A 20,236-nucleotide genomic window follows, 5' to 3' on the forward strand; every position below is an offset into this window, starting at 1 on the left:
TCCCCCCATCTTTGCTGACGTCCCTTATGGATGATCCCTTACTGTTATTTCAACAGCATAATACCATATGATATCTGTTATATGAAGACCAGGTCTTCACAAGCTCATTTTTCTTATTTCATGTTTGGAATGTGCTTAGTCCTACACGAGTTGTGTGTACTAGATGGGGATGAATAAGTAAAATATTTTTATTGGTTGAATGGTTAAATAAAAAAGTAGCTTGTATAATATATTTCCACGCCATAATGTATAGATAGGTGTAAGAATTTTCTCTCTCAAAACAGTAGATTTATATTCATAAATTTCCAGTTTTATTTTGCATGTAAATCTTTGTTTTTTTAACTGGTCTTCATATTCTTTATGATACAGTCCTTGCTTGGTATATATTGTGACTTGGACAAGATGGGGAGGGATATGGAAATTGATTTCTGCTTCTTATTTTGCGAATAATAACTTTTGGTTGATATATATACAATGTTTTGCACACACTCATTTAAAATATCATGTAATTGATTGGGCATTCGGATGCCTGAAAATAAATGCCTCCACATGCTCTATGTTTTCTCTTTCTCCTCCCTCCCTCCGCCTCAGAATAACAGTTTATTGTTGTCCTTGTGTCTGGTATTTACCTAGTAAGTAGCTAGTTATCTTCTTTGTGTTGTTTAGAATGAAGAATTAATTTATGTATAGGTCTGATCAACTGAATATTTTCTTCTCCTTTGTTCAAACTATCAAACCATGTATATTGCTCTTCTAATTAAATCTCAGCTGCAGTTGAGACATGATTCAATGAAATCTTCTTGTAATACATTTTGAATTTGCACCCTAAATGAAACATAAAAGGCCAAAATCAATGACTTTCTTGAACAACTTTAGTATTTTGTGTTTATGAGTCTTTGACACATACTAACAAAACACACAGAAGTATTCAGAAATAGCTTTTCAATGCATAAAAATATTAAGCTATTTGAAGCAATAATGACATTCATCTTGCATGAATTTATTTATTTTAACAAAATCATCTGATATTATAAAAAGCATACAATAAAACTTGTCTAAAACTTGTACAGTGCGAACCCGCCAGCGATAATGCGAATTCGGATATAACGAGGTCCTGGTGTGGCTCCCGAAATTTCGCATATTCATTCGCACATGAAATAAATTTGTTGTTCAAAGTACTTGAAATAGTGTATAACAAATTTATTATCATTTTGGGGAAGAGATCTCGTGTGAATTCGAATATACGATAGTGGCGAGGTTCCTGAAATTTTAATTACATGGACGTGTATTTTTCTCGTACCTGGAAAAATATTTTTTAAGTTCGAGAAATAGTGTGTAAAACGTTTATTATCGTTATGGGGAAGAGTTTACGTACGAACTTTAATATAATAGGATTGTGGCGTAGCTTCTGAAATTTAACGATTTCACCAGGTTCTTGAAGTGTTATGCCAAAATAAACATTATCGGAAATGTTACTTATTACTGATCCATGAGTAAAGTCAAGTAAGTCGTCTTTGTGATTGTCTTCAATTAATTCTGTGTACAATATTTGCTCAAACAATAGCCGACATGTGTTTCTTCTTTAACTGCATACACAACCAAGCAGCAGACAATGCGATGGTTGATAAAAGAATCTCACAATTTAATAAACATAAAAAACGAAAGCCGCCAACATGTTTGCTGGACTTGGTGGTGTTATTTGACACAATCAGTTGACCAGTAAATAATGTCCGCTTTATTAGCTGGAAATTGAAACAGTATGAAATTGTACATGCGTTCAGCTTAATTTTTTTTTTTTATAAACGTGACTCATGACCAGTACAGGCCTACTGCACTTAATTCTCGGGTTTTACATGTGTATGGTGTTTGCTTATGAACTCGTTATTAATAGCCTATTTTTTTTATAAAAAAATATTTTAACGTTATGGAAAAGCAAGTTCACAGACGCAAGTCGTTCTCTGCACCATGCACAATGATTAATATAAGTAGTTTTCACGCGTTTCCTTCGATATTCACAAAATCTGAAGTAAAGGTTATATGCACGCTGAAAGCATGTGTTGATTGTTAATTATTCTTGCTGTAGTCGTTCAAACGAATAGGGGTACAAGCGTTAATTATTGGAAATTTACAATGGATAAATGTGCATGGAAACGCATATGAGAAAATTTTAGCAGTATGAAATTTGTACAGACACCTTCATAGACCCTGGAATGTAATGAACCATACACGTGCTTCATCTTTCTTAACATAATTTGGCTGTTAATTATTCCCATTGAATTCAGACACATAATGATCTGTGACAAACTTATTGAATAGTTTAAATATTATGCAGTTTTTGCAATATAATTACATGTATTATGGATTAATTGCAAGCCCGTCGGTACGATATCAGACGGCAAGTAAACGGTACCTCAGCATGAATGCCACACACTGTCATAGAGAGCAATGCTAGACTGTCAATTTGACAAGGACAAAACCAGTTGCTCCATTGCATTTAAGAGAGATAACACTGCTGGAACTAGACAGTGGTAAGATTTATCTAGTCTCAACAGACACAGTTTCAGCCATGTGTACCAAATTTTAAAAACAAAATCATCAAAAATACGAAATATGATCTAAATAGGAATTAACATTATCTCACATGTTGCCAAAAGGCTTAACCTTTTTTAAGCTTAACATAAAGTGCAACTCTTACATAATGCACCAATCACAGCTAGTGTTGTTCTTTATTTCTGAATGCAATGTTCCCAAAACCTTTTGCTCCGCCATCCTGGACTTGCGATATTGGTACCGTTACACCTAAAGCAAACCCGAATTTTTCCAATAATCTGTGAAATAGTTCAGGACTGTATAAGTAACAAATATACTTAGTCTCACTTGTGAAAAACAATTTGATGAGGTACTAACCTATGTCTTATATGAATGTGTATAGAAATGTCATTGAGCTGTTTGAACTATTGTTTTCATACTTTTGCTTCACTAGCAAAATCATCTTTTGAAATAAAATGAATTCTTTTAAGTATGAGTTGTATCTTATTCATGTCAGCAAAGATCTTCAGGTTTACCTAAAACTCGTTCTACATTTTTGAGCAAACTTTTATGTAACTACATTTTAGGACCAGTTTAAGATGGTGGAATTATTTTGACTACCATATATACACATATACAGATTAACCGACAACACAAATACACAAATTCTATAAAACCAGCATTTCCAAAATTCGGCTATCAATATGTATTTTATTTAGAATCAATGTACTGACGAAATTCAGGCATGAGACTTTGACAATATACTTCCTAAGTTAAATATACTATCAATAATATAAGTGGTAATAAATAATTATATGAAAACAAACTTTTGGCCCTATTAATCCCTTTAAATATGTGGGTCATCGATACCAGATAAACATTGGACAACATTACTCTTTTATAGACACAATGAGGGACGGGTTCAGTCAGCTCCATTAAGTATGCAGTTATACCCGAATTTCGTAATATATATATATATATATATATATATATATATATATATATATATATATATATATATATATCTTTATATATATATATGTCATGTTTACCCCGTCCCAGAGTAGCCCCACTTTGAAACATGTATAATCAAAGTAATTCTGACAAGCCATTGTTTGATGTTAAACATTGCCGCAGGCTACCACTAATCCATTACGTAAGATTACCGTGGCTAGAAGTGGAGAGCCGGACCTAGGAGTTGCGAAGCCGCCAGATAGCCAATTATCACCTAGTTGTGGAAACGTTTGTCCAGATCAAAAGAAGTTGCCTGAAGAAGTGGGAATGTCTTAACTTCTTTTCACTGCAGACAGACAGACAGGTTGAACTGGCCGCTAAGATGATTGGACAGGGTCACAGCGCCACCCAATCAGAATCGAGATAGGGGAGAGACCCTGATTTGGGTAGAATGATGTCTCCGCGTCTTCCGGCAAGAATTAGTTCGCTAAGAGAAATTACCCAGAGGAGGTTAGCGTAACTCCGAATAGCCATTCGTTATTGGCGGGAAAATCTTAGAACAGGAAATTCTAAGTACAGACAGCTTCAAATAAGGTCACTGAGCTAGTTGTTCGGTCTTTGCGGAATGCGACTGCATTTTAATTGTAGGTCGTATGTATACTTTATTATTTCTAGAATCGTAGTACGAAGAATTACTTTGTTTTGTTAATATGTTTGCATATTTTGAAGAAATGAGTTGATATTTGTAAAGAATTATATAACTTGCTAGCCGTCGTAAGAGTTAATATTGTAATTCTCTATGTGGGTATTTTATAGTAGACTAACACATGTGTTCATGTGATTATAGATTTTGCCACTGTTAAATATTTGTGTAATGTACAGACATGCGTCTGAATGTTGTCAGATTGTAGTACAATGAGATTAAATATATATGTGTATATACTGATGTGACGCAATGTATTGATGTCTGTATGACAATTCGCTGATACCGTGTTATTACGCCATTGTTTACCCTACAAGAAGTGTGTGGGAATTTCGATGTGTACGCATGCGTGACAGAAACCGTGATAGCCTTATCTGATGATTAATTGTTGATCTAGTGTGAGGTGAGATTCGATAAAGCTGATGTCAACGCTTGTGGTTTTTCACAGGAAGCTTTGAGGGACAGACCAGTTACAGTTTGGTCCCGTAGTCTCAGATAGAGAGACGGAGGAAAGGAGAAGAAAGGAGAGAAGTCAGGAGAAGTTGAAGTCTGGGAGCGAAATTGGAGGAGGAGATAGTAGAGAGGGAAACGGAGTCGAAGGAGGTCGGAAAGAAGGAAGGAATTAGCGGGAAAGAAAGAGATGAGAAGATGCAAGGACAGGGGGATAATCGAAATCACACTGTAAATCACGGGATGAATTAGGCTGTCACTTGGTCGAGGGAAAGACGGGTGATTGAAAGTTATCGTTTTTAAATTATCTCCCCCTGCGGGTCCGGGGTTGTAGAATTGGCCCGACGTGCCTCGTTACGTGTCGTAAAAGGCGACTAAGTAGAGGCAACCTGTTTGCTGTGGGTTGCGTCCCGTGTCGGGGGAGGAAATGATCCTGGTAGTTGAACAGAGGCTTTCCATGCAATACACTACTTTGGCCTCTACTTCTCTTAGACGGGTGGTCGGGATGGGCACGGTTCCGGCAAATCGGCTGGTCACGCCGAGCCCTAGGAAGTCTTTATTAACTTTCTCACCTTTTTTATCTTTCTCCTTGTATCTCTCTTGATACCACCGTTGCCATATATTATATTCCTTTATCTTTCCCTTTTCCAAGTCTTAGAAGTCTTCCTAGAAGGCGGTGGCTTAACGGGTCAATCGGGGGGTAATTTTACCGACCTTAGAAATTGGCGACTTCAGGGTCAATCAAAGGAATTTTATCAACTGAGTGTGGCATCTGTGTATCCCTGGCACTTGAAAAGTGTCCCCTTGTTGGGCTCCTTGGTGGGTGGGGAGCACGGGTGCTGAATTTTAATTAAGCCAAGGTGGAAAATTCCAAAAAAAAAAAAATCAAAATAAACGATCCAAAACTCTATCTGACTCAGATGACGAACCATGTAGTGTGGAGTCATTTCCACGCTTCATGGTCATACAATCAAAAGATGCCGCGAAACCGTTTACCTCACTCTCTCCGTTTGTGATCGAGAAAACAATTACAGGTTTGATTGGAACACCAAAGAGTGTCAAGAAAATGAAATCGGGTTGCCTTCTTGTGGAGTGTGAACGACGAGGTCAGACAGACAATATCAAGAAAATAAAAACTTTCGTCGATATTCCAGTGACCTCATTCGCTCACACCACACTGTATACGTCCAAAGGCGTGATTCGCTGTCGTGACTTGGCTGGAGTCACCGACGCAGATATCATTGAAGGAATGAAAAATGAAGGTGTCACTGCAGTACGCAGAATACGTATTAAACGTAATAACAACCTACAGGACACCAACACCATAGTTCTCACTTTCAACAAGCCAACAGTACCCAAAGTGGTCAAGTTGGCTTCTTGCAAGTGAAGGTTGAGATCTACATTCCCAACCCCCTTCGATGTTATAAGTGTCAAAAAATACGGCCATCACGAAGACCGCTGCTCTAAAACCCAAATATGTGGCCGATGCGGAGAAAATTCTCATCAGGAAGCTGACTGTAGAACAACTCCGCATTGTGTCAACTTTGGAAAAGAGCACCACGCAAATTCCAAGGATTGCGATACCTGGAAACAAGAGAAGGAAACTCAGAGGGTAAAATACACAAATAATATTCCCTATCCAGAAGCCAGAAAACTTGTACAGGCGAAAACAGCCCATCCTGGCCCATCCTTCTCCACTGTAGTGAAGAGCAATCCTAAAACAACGAAGGACGCTCAAACACAAACAGAAGCACCCGATTCAACACCAAATTCAAACACCCCCCATTACCAAGCTCAGAAAAACACGGCATCTACTCAGACTACATTTAATAATACCCAACCACCGAAATCACCAAAAAGTAAAAAGTCTCACGGAAACAGACAACAAAAGGGGTCAGATGACCCCATCAAACTATATAACAGGTTTGGAGACATTGAGAGCATGGATGCAGAAGAATCTGCTCTATGCGCTCAAGGCAGCTCCAGACCTAACAACAAAAAATTCACCCCCGTACTTCCTCCAGAGAAATAACCAAACAAATTCCCTCTGCGAAAGGTCTAACCTAGCTCCACAATCTTTAATTTAAATTTATAATGAAAAACACTATCATACAATGGAACTGTCGAGGACTTAAAGCAAATTACAATGATATTCTCCTGCTTTTAAACGAACATAATCCTGCGGTACTATGCCTTCAAGAAACATTCTTGAAAGATACGGACAATATCGCATTTAAAAACTACTCCCTGTTTAACACCTGCTCTCCAAATGTTGATAGGGCATCAGGAGGAGTTTCTGTTATTGTGAACAACAGAGCTCCTCATAGCTTCATTCATTTAAATACCAATTTACAAGCCATTGCTGTAAGCGTCACTCTACATCGAGTGATTACACTTTGCTCTATTTATTTACCATCAAACACTAACCTAGTACCAAGCGAACTCGACAATCTTGTTCAACAGCTTCCCGCACCCTTTGTTTTACTCGGGGATTTTAATGCCCATAACATTTTATGGGGATCAAATCATATAAGTGACAGAGGTCACAAAGCTGAAGACTTTATTTCTAGACACGATCTGTGTCTATATAATACCAAAACACCTACATATTTACACCCAGGCACGGGTACATACACATGCATCGATTTGACAATTTGTTCTCCTTCGCTGCTTTTGGACTATTAATGGAAGGTCGCTGATGACCTTCACAGCAGCGATCACTTCCCAGTCTCCCTTGTAAATCATAATTCTACAATTGATGACGTAATTCCACAATGGAATTTAAAGAAGGCCGACTGGGCCAAGTTCGAAACACTCTGTAAAACTAGGCTGAATGAGGATACAGTTTTCAATGTTAACGACCCCATTCAGCATTTTACATCTATTTTAACCGACATTGCAGAAGAATCTATCCCCAAGTCCTCAACAAACTGTAAAACAACCCTAAAACCTTGGCTCACTAAGGAATGTAAGGAAGTCATACGGCAACGCCGAGAAGCCTTGAAAAAAATTAACAATCATCCGACGCCCGAGACTTTAAGTAAATATCGTATTCTCCAGGCCAAAGCTCACCGCACAAACAAAGAAAGTAAGCGAGCATCATGGATGAAATATGTTTCCTCTTTAAACTCTCGTTCCTCAATTAAGAAAGTTTGGGACGCGATCCGCAAAATAAACGGAAAGAGACAACACAATTCTTTCCGACATCTAAAAGTGAACAATAACAATCGTAGCTCAAACGTGACATAGCAACTGTTCTTGCTGATACATTCTCTAAAAATTCGTCATCATCTAATTATTCCGAAGCCTTCCAAAAATTGAAAACTCAAAAAGAAAAGTCACGTTTAAAATTCACATCCAACAACTCGGAAAGCTACAACCAACTGTTTTCACTATCAGAACTTATGGAGGCTTTAGACAAGGCCCATGATACTTCCGCTGGGCCTGACAAAATACATTACCAGTTTTTAAAACATCTTCCAGAATCATCTTTAACCTCTCTTTTGAAACTCTTCAATGATTTATGGATTACTGGTAACCTACCTAAAATATGGAAAGAAGCAACAGTAATACCAGTTCCCAAACCAGGTAAAGATAGCGAAGATCCTATCAACTATCAACCTATTGCACTCACAAGCTCCATGTGCAAAACAATGGAACGAATGATCAATTCTCGGCTTGTATGGTACCTGGAAACTAAGAATTTAATATCTCCTTTCCAAATGGGCTTTCGTTATGGACGGAGCACCAACGATCATCTGGTTAGATTAGAAACATTCATTCGCGATGCATTTGTCAAGAAAGAACATTTAGTAGCGGTTTTCTTTGATTTAGAAAAGGCCTATGACACAACATGGAAGTACGGGATACTAAAAGACCTGCACGATCTAGGTCTAAAAGGCCGTCTGCCCTCTTTCATATCCAACTTCCTCTCCGACAGAGAATTCAAGGTACGAGTGGGCTCTACTCTCTCAGATTTGCATGAGCAAGAGATGGGTGTGCCCCAGGGCAGTATTTTATCTGTGACACTTTTCAATATCAAAGTTAATAACATCAGCAAGTGTTTGACTCCTGGTGTGGATTGCTCATTATATGTTGATGATTTTCTCATATGTTATCGATCAAAGCACATGCATACAATTGAAAGACAACTACAGCAAAATATCAACAAGATTCAAAATTGGGCTAGTACGAACGGTTTCAAATTCTCGAAATCGAAAACGGTATGTATGCATTTCTGTCAATTACGACGACACCACGATGAACCTAAACTCACGCTGGACGGAACACCTATTTCAGTTGTGGAGGAAACAAAATTTTTGGGTATTATCTTCGACAGAAAACTGACTTTTATTCCACACCTAAAAAACTTGAAAGCCAAATGCTTAAATGCACTTGACCTACTTAAAGTAGTAGGGCACACTGACTGGGGTGCTGATAGAAAAGTCATCCTGAATTTATATAGAACGTTTATTCCTTCCAAACTAGACTATGGTTGCGTTGTGTATGGTTCAGCCTGAAAGTCATATCTTAAAATGCTTGATGCAATTCATCATCAGGGAATAAGACTGGCTCTGGGAGCATTTAAAACATCCCCGTGTGAAGGCCTTCTAGCTGAGACGAATGAACCACCGTTATCACATCGTAGAGAAAAGCTTTCCGCACAGTATGCTCTCAAATTAAAATCAAACCCTCTGAATCCTGCTTTTTCGGCTGTTTTTCAACCCAAATACAAAACTTTATACGAAAATAAACCAAACGCCATACCTTCCTTTGTCATTAGAATATCACCCAGCCATGACACTACAAATATAGATCTTTCTAAAATTCAGAAAACGTCCATCTTCGAAACACCACCCTGGCTAATTAAACAACCAAAAGTACGTTTTACGCTACACGATGGAAAAAAAATCCGAAACAAACCCTTATATCTTCCACAACTCTTACCATGAACTCCTCACCGAATTTAAAAACTACACCAGAATTTACACTGATGGATCAAAGGATGAGGAAAAGGCTGCTGCAGACTTTGTTTGTGGAAATCACACAACGCAAGTTCGCTTACCAAATGGAGCATCAATATTTACAGCCGAAATCAGAGCAATAGACCTTGCTCTGCAACATATAGAAAAGAAACATATTTTAAACAGTATCATCTTCTCCGACTCGCTATCAGTACTCCAGTCACTACACAATAGAAAACTGGAGAACCCATTATTGAAAAACATACTCGTCAAAAATACCGAGCTGAGTGTCTCCCACAATATAATATACTGCTGGTTACCTAGCCACATTTTTATTAAAGGTAATGAAAAAGCAGATCGCGCTGCTAAAATGGCCCTTACTGAAGAACCATCTGATTTTAAAATACTGTATACTGATTTTAAACCTTGTATCAGAAAGTTCTTACGTCAGAAGTGGCAGGCATCATGGAATGATGCTGTAAATAACAAACTTCATGCAATCAAGCCAACTCTAGGAGAATGGACTCCTTCCTACAGAACCATTCGTAGAGAGGAGATAGTCATTGCAAGAATCCGAATTAGTCATACTCATATCACCCACTCCCACATACTAAAAGGTGAAGACCCACCAGAGTGCGTTTCTTGTAATGAGCCATTCACTGTCAAGCACTTTATGATAGAGTGCTTTGACCTGCAACCTACGCGCGATCGTTATTACATAGTCCATGACATGAAATAACTTTTTGATACTATAAACATCATTCATATTATAGAGTTCCTGAAAGCCGTAAATATTTATTCTAAACTCTGACTTTTATGCTATCACCTTGTGCAGTTTTATGCAATATATATACCGTCCCATTTTAATACCTTTTCATACTTTTTCATTAACATAGAACGTTTACATCTCCCGTTGACCGTTACCATCTTAGGGTTTTTAATCGTTGGTCGATATAGAACCTTTTATAAGTTTTAAAAGATTATAGAAATAACACTTTGTTTGGCGCTAAATAGTCTAACAGTGCTGATGCGCCGTTAAAAAATCAATAAATCAATAAATCAATCATTTAAATTATCGAATTTATTAAATTGTTATTGATTGAATTTCATCTTCGTGTTCTCTATAATTTAGCCGTCGGTATTGCTGACTGGGGGCTCAGAGCTGTAAATCTACCTCGTCACTAATTTAACTTTCTAACCTCACGAGCCAGGGTGGAACTTTCATCATAATTTAATTAAAATATATTGGAAGAACCCCACCCCAAAGCGTGCAAACGTCACTATATGTATATATATATATATATATATATATATATATATATATATATATATATATATATATATATATATATATATATATATATATATATATATATATATATATATATATATACTATGATGTCAGAAACAGTCTTGGTTGACATATGGATTATGCACTTTTGGTTATAGCGCCCCATTTTAAGGAATTCTTCGATTTGTGTGTTTACTTGTGTGTTTATTGGAATTTGGCGCAATGGAAATATTCCTAGCCCGAAATAATTAGCCAATTGTTAGAAACAAACGTCAAGGAGTGAAGTGTTTGTGAGTTTTCATGATGCCATAGTTCACTAGTAGTGAATTCCGGCCAAAATCGAATGAATGTTCCTGTCGTAAGATAGTCCATATTAAAATCTGGTGGTGTACATTGGTGATGGATTGCAGTGGCAGTATTTACGGTAGGAAACCGGTAAATTACACAAGGGAATAAATAAGAAGGGACCTGGCAGATACCGTTTATGTCGCCATGTGGCCAAATGTAGTGCAGTTATATTGGCGAAATGTGCCTGGAAAACATACATTGACTGGCCTAAGGTGGCGGAGTTAAAATAATTCCCAGTGTTAGGGTATACACGTTTATTTTCTAAGGCGTGAATGGTTGGCGGTACAGAAACATGATGAAGATAAACCATGCAGATGTGCGGTTGATAGATATTTGGCAGGTTGTTTTATCTGTGTTCTTACATTAATTAGAATAAAATTTAAGTATAGAATGGACACGTCGGGCTTTCTAACTGAAGTTGTATGGAAGTCTTTGGAAAGTTGGGGTAAACGTATGACTTCTAGCGAGAATCGCGCCAGGGTTTGATAACCGCTCGGTCAAGTAAATACCCCTGTTCGTGTAACAATATCCAGACCACTTGTCTGATATGTCTACGATACTTCTTAAAGATATCTTGAACACGATTGAAGTTATGAACCATAAGCCAAACGGGATGAAGATGGATGAATTCCACCTTGTTACAAAAAAGTCGATCATCTGACGCCCACAAAGTGCACGGATCCGATTGAAGAATATTCTTTATGAAGGACTTCAAACCTCTATTGGATTAAATGTCGGCCAAGACATGACTGAGTCTCCCAGAAATGTGTCTGATTTAGACGTTGATATGGAGATGTTGCACCAACGTAGAAACTGTCCAATCAGAACAGCCAGGTTAGGTGATTTGAAGTCTTCCTGTGTGAGGAGATACAAGAGCTGTCGGGTTTAATTAGGACCGTGCTTGCCAGAGAGTCGATCTTTACAGAAAGTGACATTGATGACAGCCTTCATTTCTCGATGTTTGTCAAAGAGTGGGTTAATGGTTGGTCTAGAGTGGACATTCTTAGACGTCACCGTCCTGTGCCATAAATATATGTATGCGCGCACAAAGCTAGGTGACGTTTGACCATAAATATATGACTCCCGCACTACCAGTTATGATAATTAGTTGCACTTCACACAAATCTACTACTCCCCGTGCCACTGTCATAATTTATGCTCCAGTAGCCAGTAGGAAATATTGTTTTAGAGTAACATCAGAAGAACGTAGAAAACTCAGGTTTACAGGGAAAATGAGACAAAAACGCACATTATCATTCATAATGATTTTCTAATATTTATCATAATTTTGATTTGGGAGAGCTTTTGTCTCAAAAGTAAAAACTAATAAAATTTGGCTAAAATAATGATAGTATTATAATAAAATTGATTACTTGTTAGTAAATTAACAGTAGTCTATCAGATTTATCATATGAACCATTTTTAAAAAAAATAATGGACAATTACAAAGAACCATATTAAAAAATTGTTTACAGCAGCTCCTCTTAGAACTTCAGAATTCGTTACATTATTCTAAGGTGTTAACTGATGTAGGTGTTCACTGTCTGTCACATTGCTATCACATGTTGATAGCTGACTGTTTTAGGCGGAGATTGGTTTGCCTCATCGAAATAGTTACATAGGACTTTGATGAGAACTTTACTGATTCAAAACAGGTTAATTAGTGAAATGGATTTTGTTTTATGCCTTGTATATTTTTTGTCATTGAGATTCATTCTCTAGAGAACTGGGCCTTTGACTTTGGGTCAAAACAGTGCATTATGAAAATGGGGCAGGATGATACTGTTATAGTATCTGCTCTTTTTTAGACCACAAATTCTCATATATAAAGCACATTAATTTAACTGCACTATCAAAACTTATATAGGGTAGTGTTAGGAACGATTTAGATTACAAACTTTGAGAACACGCATATAATAAAATACCCGTAAGATTTTAGAATTAATGGTCAAAGGACTCTATTGAGAACTCAGCCTCTCTGTAAGGAAGGGCACACATTGTCATAACAGTAAAATTATTGTTTCTACCTTGAGATTCCTTATCCATATTTTCTGTAGAATCAAATGAATAGTACATAGTTTTAATTACATATGCAGTGTTTAATGTATTATGAAGACTAGCTTTATTTGAATCTTAAATTATGTACATGAATTAAGTAGTTGTCCCATTTGAAGGCCAAATTAAGTGGTCAGTAAAGAACTGAATTTTAGAGGAACGGGCTCCATTACTGTTTCGGAAATTAGAAATTAATGCTTGAAGGATTGACTAATGTAGCATTAAGGTTGCTAAATGTACAAAATAGCACCGGTACCCCAGTCCTACTGTGTAAGACGTCGCCCCTGATATGTATAGTGGGGTTAGCGGTGGACAATGTCTTACTTCCTGAACAGACATCGCCAGTGGCCTAGTGGTTAAAGCTCGAGGTCGCGGGTTCGAACCCCGGCCAAGTCATACCAGCAACTTATACAAATGATACTAAGAATCTCAAACATGTTAAAACATACAACTGTATTAATTTGCAAATAACACAAATCTAAATTTACAGATCATAGCAAGACAATTTTAGAACTGATATGTAAGACATTCTGTTCCCATATTAATTCAAAATTTGTATGTCTGTCACCCACATATTGTCCGACATATTTATTAAATTATTTCTTTGTACCATACCCTCTTCGATAATCTATATCACTACCAATAATTGTTTGTATTTGTACTTAATCTAATATGTCTTTCATTAGACCTTAAGTGGCAAAATTAAGTTCTGTTCTGTTATGAGCTCACATGTGTTCGAAGATATCAACATCATGTACATAACGTAGCAGTATGAAACAATATCACTTTGATCCTGAAGTGGTTTTACCCAATTTGCCAAAGAAATATTCGACAGAGAAAGTTTTTATAAAAACTGAATGATGTCATAATATTTCAAAATATATTTCGTTTTATAATTTTGGTTTGAACGTCACTTTTAATGCCTTATTGGCTATACCATACCGCGAAACTAAAAAAACCAAGTTTCTTTCTGAAAGCATTGCTGCGGCATCTGACCTGGCATGACCTGGGTGGGAATTGAACCGACAATATAATATTAGGAATCCGAAAAACTATCAAATGAACTACCACGTTTGCCATTTAAACTCGACATATACTCCATGCAATAGCGATTTTACAGTCATACGAAACACGTTAATATTCGATAAGTGACGACTGAATTTATCAATGAAGTATATTAAATGAGCGCATGGAGACCAGTAAACTTTCTATTAGCAGATATTGTAAACATTAGAATCTAAATCGATTGACCGCTTTCCTCTAGCTCTGTTTGAGCATTACAATAATTCGTAGTTATGCTACAGTTCAGTTTTTCAAATTATTAACGCAACATAATGTTGCCTTAGTAAAATGAGTTCAAAGATAATTAAATGCGTTTTGGAAGGATGTAGCTTTTGCGTTAATATAAACTGAATTCATGTGCAAAGGCAAACAACATTTCTGAGTAGACCCTGGCATCCTCGAAGATGGAAACAAAGGAGTAGTTATTATACACGGAGGAAATTGTATTCAAGTGATCTCGTATCTATAGTATAGATTTTGTAAGTGATATATCACAGATTGTGTGTCCTTGCCATTTTCCAAGCACACTTACAATAAATATTAACACTTTGAATTAATAAAAAGACCTAATGTATTAATTTGATAGTCAGCCAAGGTTTATGCAGTTACTTGGGGGTGAATTTACATAGACAGTAATGTCACATTAATTTCTCGGTAGCTTTCAATACGGTTGAATTGTTCTTTCATTATATTCACTTGCAATTAATCAGTCAGTGGCTTTCATAAAAATTATTATCAGCTGTAAACTGGAAATGAAGATCAGAAAACGTTGAATGTTTCAATTAGCTTCATTAAACGGCATTGTTTTAGCTATCGTATGGTGTACTCATTTGAATATTGTTCAATCGATATAGCCTTAGTATTTCAGTATCTTGCAAGTTTCTCCTAAAGACCAAAATTAAATCCTCTTTTCTTGTTTCTTGTTATATTTACATGTATCTATGAATTTTCTCTATACATCGATGAGCACTAATTAATAATAATGTCTGTAAACTTTAATCCGAATCTAGGAATATTAGGCAATTAAATGAATTACTCACCGATAATAAAGTTTGTATTGATTGTTATATGGACGGCTATGCCGTCATTATTAAATTTTTCTTCATAAAATCTTCTTCTATTCTTGAAAGCCTGAAAATTGTTAAAGACGCACAGTCTTTCTATCCTCTTTTGTGGTGTCATCAGGTTACAATTCTGATGAAGAAATATGTTTAGATCATCAGCACTGCTAACTTTATTTGAAAAGAGATGATAACAGCAACTGAATTAGTCTCCTAACACCATGCATTCACATACTCACCAAAAATATTGTAAATTTCTAAAACGCTAAGCATGTGTTAGAAACTGATGACTCCAATGGGACCTCTTCAAACCGATTCCACACCTGGGGAGATTATTAATTATTATTACAATAAGGCAAGACGTGACCAGTTTAATCAAAATAATAAAGAGAGATTATGGTAAAACAATTGTCATTTGGTGCCTAAGAGAAATTAATTATTAAAATATGAACAAGTATTCAGGTGTCAAGAGAGCTATTAAAGAAGGTACATGGATAGCGCTAAGGAAACTATAGGGAAAAGGAAGTACAGATGAGCAGGAAAATAAAATTATTTCAAATCACCAGAAAAGGACCAGACTTTGTGCCAGCCTTTTCCATGAATTTCATTTCACCTGTAAATGCAACCTTTATCATAGCAAATGATGATAAATCTACTTATTATGGAGAAGGCTATTTTCCCCCCTAAGTCTCATTTACTGACATAATCCATGTTGGGATCATGGTTATCGATCTTCTTGAAGCACAAAAGGGTGATACACCACTTGATAGTTTTATCGCGCTCTCAGAATTTAGAGAACTCGCTTATAGATCATGGGCATGTGTGAATCCCATTTTTCCGATAGATAATATTCCACCAAATAGGTAAGTTAATTAGAAAAATGGATCACTCTCTCTATCTCACTCTGTCGTCACTGACGATGCCATTTCTCTCTTACCTTTGTAAGGGTACCTCGCTAACTTGCGCTATAGGTTATGTTTTGGTCTTTGATTAGAACTCCCTCGTGCTCCGTTATGGAGGAAGATATGTTTTACACTGAGTCAGGTTCTATGTGCAAAGGGAAAATACTTTGTTCTGCAAAAGGTATGTCTGGTTTGGTGTAGTATTGTATTGAAGGAGTATGTTGAGATACCTCTGGAACGGAAGCAGTGTTATCAGGAAAACTTAATGATGACATTTCAAAGTTTGAAATTAGAAATTTAGAGTCTTTATTATATTGATAGAAAATTGTAGCCTTGTTGTGGCAAAGGCAATAGTAGACCCAATGAATGTTAGATGTCCAGTGAAGATAGAAAATCACGTCATAGATAATACATAAAAATGTGATAACTAAAATTACAGTTCTACCAATCCAATAAAGCACCAAATTTGGGAAATAAAAAGGAATTAGGTTGAACGCATGAAATATGAAGTGATAAGATAGGTTTCTTTAAATAAGATACCAATATGCGAAAACCGAAATGGCATCCACGCTTCTCTAATGGGCTTCTTTGAAACAAGTTCTGAATACTTCAAAAACAATCTGAAACAGAAACTGGAAGAGTTGTTGTATTCTATAAGAACCAATATAATATCAATCATGTTATCCTTGTTGACCACAAAATTGATAGTTGGAATTCAAAACCCATCTAACCAAAACTCCTACCTTACACACCTTCTAAACAAAGTAGAGAGACAAAAGATTTGCAGTCCGCTTGCGCAATGTAAAATAAAAGTTATGCCTTGCCTTGGTATAGTCATGTCGTCATAGTGACTAAGCTTGATGGGTCATTGCAATTATTGTAGATTTGATGACATTTCTGTCAAATATAGTCGGCCATTGCCTAAAACAGGTAATATCTAGATGCCACGTTTGGATCTATCTGGATAAAGTCTATGAGACTTAAGCACGGTTTATATCAAGTTAGTTTATTTAAAGACGATGGCTGTAAAACTGCATTTTCTACAGGACTGTTGGATTTTACAGTTATGCCATTTACATGTTGTAGCAGAATGGCGACCTCTGAACATTTGATGGAGAGGGCATTCAGATACCTCATTTTGAAATATGTCTGGCACATCAATACGATATTATATTAGTGGTGCCAACACTCTTCAGTCCCACATACCTAATGTCGACAAGGTATTGAAACGACTGGAAGAATTCAGTCCGAAGCTAAGTTCACAAAGTTGTATATTATTCAACAAAATTGTACTTTCCTAGTCTGTATTTTGTTTGTAGAGTGCTTCAGTTGAATACAATACAATCAAGGCAGAATGGCCCGTTCCAAAACAATAAAACAGTTTAGGAGCTTTCTAGTGGTTTACTTTTATCATCTAAAATTCGTCTAGGAAATTGCAAACATTACAACACCTCCTCACACACTCATTGGTAGAGTTGTATGTTTCATTGGTCTGAAGTATGTTAATCAATGCACACATATTGACATTTCAACTAAAGCAGATACACTGCGATCAAATACAGATGTAAGTAGTTATATTATATGAGCAGTATTATATCAAGTACATAATGGGAAGGAAGAGTCTGATCCGATTTCAGTAATTGTTTTCGTAAAACAGAACGCCGCTATTTTGCCACGAGCAATGCTCTGCTAACTGATTCCTTTGGATACTTCGTAAGCTTTACAAGACTAGAATGTCTGTAATCTAGGTATAGAAAAATATTATCTATGTATGATCTAGACATAGAGTACCGTGCTTGCCGTGTACAATCTAAAGCCAATGCTCTATATTGTTGACTGTCTTAGAGTGATACATGCAAGTATGGTTTACATAAGGAGAGTGTAGCTTATGTCGATGGATGTAGGCACCAGATCGTTCGATACCGACATAAAACTTGCGGATTTGTATCTAGAGAAAGGCAAATATTTCTCGCCGATGCACTCAATTCCGACGGGTGCGAGACAATTTCTGGTAAGAATGAAATGCCTATACTTGAAATGCATGTAAGTAATAAGCAGGATAACAAGAAACAAGGACTGTTGCAACCACGCTATTTTAAATATTTACCTCTGTTCGTGGGGTATGTATGCAGATGCACTCACTTTAGGGGTCAAACTTTGAGTCTCAAGTTCCTGGAGAAATTTGTAAAATTTGGGACATAAACAAAATCAAAATTATTCCAATGAGGTCCCAACCTTGCCGATGGACGGAGCGTGCAAACAGAACAATAGTGAATAAACTAGCTTTGTATCATCACAACTTAATGACAACGATACCTATATAACTCTACTAATGATATATACTATAGATCCTTGGTGAAATGACAGGCATCTGTCTTTATGCTATAATGCCTGGGTACAAAATGAAAATATAAACACCCAACGATTAATTATCTAACAATGAAAATTAGAAATCACAATCACAATCAGAGACATATTTAATACACTGATGCTAAAGTCATATATTTTGCAAAAGCAGGGAATTTGATACTCAGGTAAATTGATGATTTCATATTATTATGTCCATCTATGCCGTATTTTGAATTGGACTTTAGAAATAGTAAATGAAACGGTGATTTCACTCGAAACCCTCTCCCCAAGAAAACAAAACAGAACAAAGAAAACGCCAAACAGTAACAAAAAGATTATTTTAAATATCAAAACGCTGGCTCTTGACGGGATCAATGCTATCATTTTAACTCTTATAAGCCTACGACTGACATTTTACAATCATGGCTTTGTTTCCAAGAAACAAAAGTGTAATCCGTAAGTCGTTTGCTGATGTAGATCACTTTACAACTTTTTAAAAGAAAGTGAATATATATATATATATATATATATATATATATATATATATATATATATATATATATACCGTATCAGTTTCAACTGCTTTATATTACATACTAGTTTGATGTAGCTGTATTATCAACAAGAGTTTTATTTACATCTGTCCTCAGTACTTTATGGCAATTAAGTTGGTATTTTAGCATTTCTTACTGTTATTGATCGTTTCATTCATTAACCGATTGTGCACTTAGACTTCAGTACGGCATAACAAGTTTCGGAGTAGTGTGCGGATCTAGATTTAAGGATATACGTGTTTTTCGTACTATGTATCTTATGCTGGCGTCGACTTGAAGACGCATTAGCTAAATATATCGATGATGCATGCGCAATTGTTTCTGTTGTATTTAGCACAGTGTTTTATATCAATCTGAACACAATGCTAAAGAAAAAATAAATAAAAAGGAACATATCCAACTTTACCAGCACTGATGGCTTATGTAATTATCTTGACATTCTTAATTCCAGAATAGAAGAACAGGCACCAAACTAATTTATGACAATACATTTGTGTACAGAGTTAGTGGATGGGGATCAATTTGCAATACTACTTACAAAACAACCAGCTTATCCTTTTGTATTGTTTTAGCGCTAATAATGCCAAATATACACTACACTGTTACACTAATCTCACAGTTCACTTTGCATGTCACTTAAAATAAACAACTGACACATCATAATATCTCGTAAAGGTGATTTGTATATGTGTTAGGGGAAACCCCATAAAGATCGATGTCTTCCCATCTAAAATCAGCTAAAAATGTAATGACTAGAGATGTGTACTACACGAGACATGGTTAAGTACGAATGCAGTTATATACATTACGTATGATCTCACGTGAATTCACTTCGTCACATGTTAAATCATTTCATCAGAAGTCCCGAACGAGATTATCATGAAAATAACTAGGTTTATCCATGAATGTGTCCGACAATAACAAGCTCACTGACTTATAACAGCTCGATAATACTCATCATTCCATGCAAGTAACATACAATTTAATTATACTTATCCGTTCAGTGATGAAAAT

This window comes from Sinohyriopsis cumingii, chromosome 15 (assembly GCF_028554795.1).
Source record: "Sinohyriopsis cumingii isolate HCF-2022 chromosome 15, ASM2855479v2, whole genome shotgun sequence".
Taxonomy (NCBI): domain Eukaryota; kingdom Metazoa; phylum Mollusca; class Bivalvia; order Unionida; family Unionidae; genus Sinohyriopsis; species Sinohyriopsis cumingii.